Genomic DNA, 6,588 nt, shown 5'->3' on the forward strand with positions numbered 1-6,588 from the left:
TGTGTTGTGTTATTATGAGACTACTAAACGCTAAACAGTTTTTTTTCTATGTTGACATTTGAATATGAACAATGTTTGTCTTTTTTTTTCTTTTCAAATCGATGTTTATTTAAGTTGTGTCGTTCTAGTAATTTTTTTATGAAGCTTTGATTTGTAATATGTAAAGGTAGGAAGACTTAGGTCCGATATCTTAGATCATTTAAAGATAATTAACTTCACATTGTTCTGTTGTGTTATATAGACCTCGCAAGTTTTCTATCATTATCATTGATAATATATTTTTGATGAACTCTGACCATCTTTATGATCATGCTCAAATGAAAAAGAAAAGAAAAAAGAGAGAGAGAGAGAATGAGAGAAAGGAGGAATCGTTCTGTATCTTAAATAAGATAGAAACTTTCATACTGTTGTTTCAAAGTACGTTTAAACTCAACGTTCCATCCCTCACCTTATTTTTCCTCTGGGGTGGGGGGTTTTCAGAAGAGTAGATCTTCTAGGGGACCAACCTATCAGCAGAAGCTATTAACGACACACAAGAGCGCGTGATGGAGACTGCGCTACTTACTCTATGCCTGCCGCGGCACGCGCGCGTGGTGTAGAATGTCGTCAGTGTGTATACGGCACGACATCGCGCGAGGCTATATAACACAAATCTTCAGTTCCTCGCAGGCAGCGGCTTCTGACCTGGCCTTGTGATCGTAAGATCCACGTTTCTCGGCCTCCAACTGTCTGTCTGTCCAGATGCTGATGCTGCGCTCCCACCCTCACCCTTCCACCTCAGGGTTTGGTGATGGTTTGTCTCTGACCTCAAGCCACGGCCTGGTCGGTGACCCCACGGGATACAACCCCTTCTTAACGGAGCAGCCTCCTTTCTCCCATTCATGGTCAGTGTTTTTTTAAAAATTTAATTCAAGCTATGTAGCAAATAGTTCATATAAGTTTGACAGGATGTATATGTAATCTCTCAAGGAGCATATCTTTTCGTGGAAGTCATATTTGAGTTATATTTCTAGTTTACTAATGATTAATACAGAGTAGTTCAGCAGGTATTACACAATCCACATTTTATGTTGAGTAGTCCGGCAGGTGTTACACCATCCTCAAGTTGTACCGTTATATTATGTCGTTAGAAAAGTCTGATGGTTTTTTCTCTGTAGAAACGTTACCTATTGTAAAACTAGAAGGTTTTTACCCAGGAAGGAAATAGCTAGCTATTCTCCACGTTGAGGGATATGTTGTAAACGTAAATTTATTACTGCTTCATTCTTATTCCTAGAACACCGAACTATAGAAAAAATATTACGTATTGCAAAAAAGATTAAAAGTTTTAATAGAATGTTTTGTTGTTGAAACTAACGTTTTGGGGGTTTCTTTTAAATGTGAAAAGTCGCTTTTCAGCTTTTCAAACGATTCCTGTGTTTTCTAGAAGCTGATCAAATTTGCTGGGTTATATAATTTTCGTAAACTTTAAGATTATTGACTATGCACTATTTTACTCCGTTAGACTTTTTACCTAGGTAAAATGTTTTGTCATTTTTTTTCTTCTTTTTAGATTATTTTTCCATCATCACATATTTTCAAATATTGATTGTGATACCCAAATTAATTCAAAATGTATAGTAAAATTCATATTATTTTCGTATTACTGTGTGTGTGTATGTTTATATTTCAAACACCAAAAGAACCTTTTGGTTCGTTTTCGAACCATTATATCGTAAATAATAGATATAATAATAAATTATTTGTAAATAATAATGATTTGATCTGCGTTGTAGGTACGTTGAATTTCATTGAAATTGAAACGTTCATATCAAAAGGAACTTTGAAATTTGTTGTAACGAAAGTGAAAAAAAAAAAGGTTTAACTTTAAACTTTAGCCTTTATCAGTTACGCGTCACATTTAATGTACACATTTTAGTGAAATGATTTTTACACGATTCTCTTATTTCAGTTGGGACACGGCTCTAGACTTCCAGCCATGCAACAATTCCAATTCTAATTCACTCTGGTAACTAAAGTTTTTCTACTTTTTTAAAACTATGACACAAAACAAATAATGTTTACAACTGTTTCTTTAAGTTGTAGTAAAATAAAACAAACTAAAGAGTTCCTTTTGATCTGAATGTTCATACAAGTCAAGTTTTTAAACTTTGTACATACTATAACGTTTACTTCATACTCTGTATAGATATTTGTTTATTGGTATGCTAATTTATCAAGTAACCACGTGACAAGGAAACATCACGTACACTTGATGGTACTCAGAGACCTATCTTGTTTATTCAAGTTATTTTCCAGGTTTTGTAGTGTATTTGTTGCGTAAGTTTTCTTCTTTTTTTTACGGAACAAATAGTTCAAGATAGAATTTTCTGTCACTGCCACTTACAGGCACAGTGTCGTCAGACTAACCAATGTGAATCGCGTAATGTTTTTCTGGAAGGTAAAGTTTATATTGAATAATAGGAAAATGATAATCAGATTTAATTTACATAATTTTAGGTTTATTTTATATTGATTTCAGAACTCTAGATACGAGGATTTCTATTATTTTTCTGCGTTGTTAAATGGTTTTAAAAAATGACAAATAATTTATATTATGCCAAGAAACCTACTTTAAGAACCATCTAGAAAACGTATTTTAAGTTTTTGGTTTGTTTTGAATTGATGGACTAAAGGCAAAGCAGCTAATCAAAACCACCCACCGCCAAATCTTGGGCTATTCTTTCACCAACGAAAAGTAGGATTGACCGTCACATAATAACCCCCCACGGTTGAAAGGGTGAGCGTGTTCGGTGTGACGGGGCTTCGATCCCGCGACTCGCATATAGCGAGTTGAGCGCTCTAACCACCAAGCCATCTATTTTAAGTTCCTTCCTTAAACCATGAATTAAAGAAACAGAATTCAGTTTCCATCCTAATAAAAGACAAAAGCTGTTGTTATGCGACATAAAAATACACATAAGTTGCCAAACACATAGACTTAGTATGTCTGCCAATGGGTTAGCGGAAAGTTTATAAATTTGCAACGGGTAGGTCCAAGGTTCGACTCCCCACGGAGAACAGGACGTAGATAGCTCATTGTGTAGCTTTGCGCTAAAACAACGACTTATTAGTAGTATACAGACAGCTAAAACAACGACTTATTAGTAGTATACAAACAGACCGACAAACTATCTTGCCCTCGAAGATCGTACCTTTGGTCTAACAGTTTCTGTATAATGATCTTTCCAGTACACCAATCATTCTGGGCACCATTCACTAACACTACACATAATACCAGATTTTTAATATTAGGAAATAGTTTTCGTGTTTTACTAGAAAGAACTGGGTTTACGTGACGTTTCAAGTTTCAGATACGTTGTAGCCAAAGCTACGCGGGGGCTATCTGTACTAACCGTCCCTAATTGTGAAAGTCAACTAGTCAACACCATCCACCGCCAATTCTTGGACATTTTTTTGTTGTTGTTGTTGTTTTGTGGTAACGAGACACGAACCACAAAACTTCATTTTCTCAGTTCGGCACGCTAACCATTGGGCCATACTTGACCCGCTGTGTTTGTTAAGGATATCTTATACAACAGTCAGTAGTTATCTCGGTTATTTCAATCCTTTAAAAACACGACTAATTGTAAGAAAATATGAATGAAAGTAAATATGTCAACCACACTATATCTACTATATCCAGTTCCGATTAGCCCTTTTCGTCCAGTACCAGGGCTCATCAGGCTAAACACAGTTGTGGTTATTCATATTATACAATTGCATGAACATCAACTGTTGTGGTGTGAACTAGATTAAGGGTTTTTCATCCATATTATATCAGTCATTTACAAATCAGAACTAGGGTAAGGCTTAAATAACACTGTATTATATCCTCATTTTAACACCAATTATTATTAGTTATTTATTTTTACTTGAATTAACTTTGTAAACAATTCATGAAACCAGCAAGCTAGTCTTATTGTTCCCGAAGCTGGTCAAGCAACCTGTGCGCTAACGAAAAAAGACTACATCAGTAATTCTAAGAACTTATGAGTGAAAGTAAAGAAGAATGTAACAATATGTCAACCACGCATATTGTTACATTCTATATTTACGTGTAGCATATAGTCAACCACGCTATATGCTACACGTAAATATAGAATGTAACAATATGTCAACCACGCTATATGCTACACGTAAATATAGAATGTAACAATATGTCAACCACGCTATATGCTACACGTAAATATAGAGCTTATTCATTAATATCTTTGTTTAATTTACGAGAACCTGAATGTTTTAAATAAAGAAAAAGATAAATGTTCCAGGTTGAATAATTAAATTACACAATAGTAGAGCAATATTTATCACCCCCAGTGGCACAGCGGAGTGTCTGCGGACTTACAACGCTATAATCCGGATTTCGATACTCGTGGTGGGCAGAGCACAGATAGCCCATCGTGCAGCTTTGTGCTTAATTTCAAAACAAACGAAACAAATAAACCCTATATTTCTTCAATAGAATACCGATGCTCATACGGCATTATTCTATACATCCCATTGTATAAGATACCGAAGTTATTAAAACATTATTCCTTTTACCCTGCGCATAGTACACTGATATTACACTAGCACATGTCTTTGCATATTTTATATAGTTTCCCATTATTAGTTCAACAGTTTCCCGCATATTCCTTGTTTAGTGTGTTGATATTATTTAAACATGTCTCTACATATTTCTTGTTTAGTGCGTCGATATTATTTAAACATGTTTCGACATGTTTCTTGTTTAGTGTGTCGATATTATTCAAACATGTCTCTACATATTCCTTCTTTAGTGTGTCGATATTATTCAAACATGTCTCCACATATTCCTTCTTTAGTGTGTCGATATTATTCTAACATATCTTCATATGTCTCTTCTTTAGTGTGTCGATATTATCAAACATGTCTCTACATATTCCTTCTTTAGTGTGTCGATATTATTCAAACATGTCTCCTACATATTCCTTCTTTAGTGTGTCGATATTATTCAAACATGTCTCCACATGTTTCTTATTTAGTGTGTCGATATTATTCAAACATGTCTCCACATGTTTCTTGTTTAGTGTGTCGATATTATCAAACATGTCTCCACATGTTTCTTATTTAGTGTGTCGATATTATCAAACATGTCTCTACATATTCCTTCTTTAGTGTGTCGATATTATTCAAACATGTCTCCACATGCTCCTTCTTTAGTGTGTCGATATTATTCAAACATGTCTCCACATGTTTCTTGTTTAGTGTGTCGATATTATTCTAACATATCTTCGTATGTTTATTCTTCTTTAGTGTATCCTATTAGTTAAACACGTCTCTATATCTTAAACTGTTATTTGACAAAAGTATGTGTATGTGCTTATAACTGGCGATTCGCTGGACCGATTATCACCAAAGTTGGACAATCCTTAGATTCCTAGAAGTGACCTACGTCATGCTTGGTCCCGTCAGGTGTCCATATTTCTTCCCCTTGGGTTGAATAGGTACGTCAGTAGTATATAACATGTAGTATACAGATATTAGTTTAACAGTTCTCCCTTTATATCTTGTTAATCACACCGATATTAGCTTAGCATTTCCTTGTATATATATACCTTGTTAGTATACAGATATTAGTTTAACACTTCTCCCTTTATATCCTGTTTATCACAACGATATTAGCTTAGCATTTCCTTGTATATATATACCTTGTTAGTATACAGATATTAATTTATCAGTTCTCCCTTTATATCCTGTTTATCACACGATATTAGCTTAGCATTTCCTTGTATATATATACCTTGTTAGTATACAGATATTAATTTATCAGTTCTCCCTTTATATCTTGTTTATCACACCGATATTAGTTTAGCATTTCCTTGTATATATATACCTTGTTAGAATACAGATGTTGCTTTAACAGTTTCTTCGTAATATAATGATAATGAGATAGCCATTATACCGATATTAGTTTAACATTTCTCTATCTGTATTTCACTATATATTGTTTGTATGCAGGTATTAATTTAAGAGTCTCAATACACGTCTTGTTTAGCATACCGTTAATAGTTTTACGTCTTCACATACATCCGGATATATATTAACTTCGCATTGCAATCTAAACAAGACATACATGAACACGCGTTCACTTGATATCGGTACTCTAAACAATGTGTACATAGAAATATATCGAACTAATGTCTGTACAGTAAACAAGACATACGTGTAGACGTGTTCATCTAATTTCGATGCACTAAACAACATGTATATGGAAAAATGTTAAATTACACAAGAGAGATATATGCGTATGTGCTAAATTGATATCGGTTTTTAACTTTTAAAAAAATTAGCTGTATTTTTTTTATATTCTGATGTTTAACATTTCTCATATATATATAATATTGTTCAGTGTACTGATATTATTTCAATATTTCTCTCTCTCTGTCTGTGTTATTGAGTCTAATGATATAACTTACTGGTATTATTTCAACATTTCTCTCTCTCTCTCTCTGTCTTATTGAGTCTAATGATATAACTTACTGGTATTATTTCAACATTTCTCTCTCTCTCTCTCTGTCTTATTGA

At 33.9% G+C, this 6,588-nt stretch overlaps 1 protein-coding gene across 1 annotated transcript in view; it reads left to right on the plus strand.

Annotated features, from left to right (window-relative positions):
- The first annotated feature begins 1,956 nt into the window (after window positions 1-1,956).
- LOC106459141 (protein trachealess-like) overlaps window positions 1,957-6,588 on the plus strand; it is a 168,121-nt gene continuing 163,489 nt past the window's right edge. Inside the window, exon 1 of the mRNA XM_022385736.1 lies at window positions 1,957-2,008. The gene's annotated coding sequence lies outside the window, so the exon portion shown is untranslated. The remainder of the gene's footprint in view (window positions 2,009-6,588) is intronic.

Source organism: Limulus polyphemus, unplaced genomic scaffold (genome assembly GCF_000517525.1).
Source record: "Limulus polyphemus unplaced genomic scaffold, Limulus_polyphemus-2.1.2 Scaffold26, whole genome shotgun sequence".
NCBI classification, from domain to species: domain Eukaryota; kingdom Metazoa; phylum Arthropoda; class Merostomata; order Xiphosura; family Limulidae; genus Limulus; species Limulus polyphemus.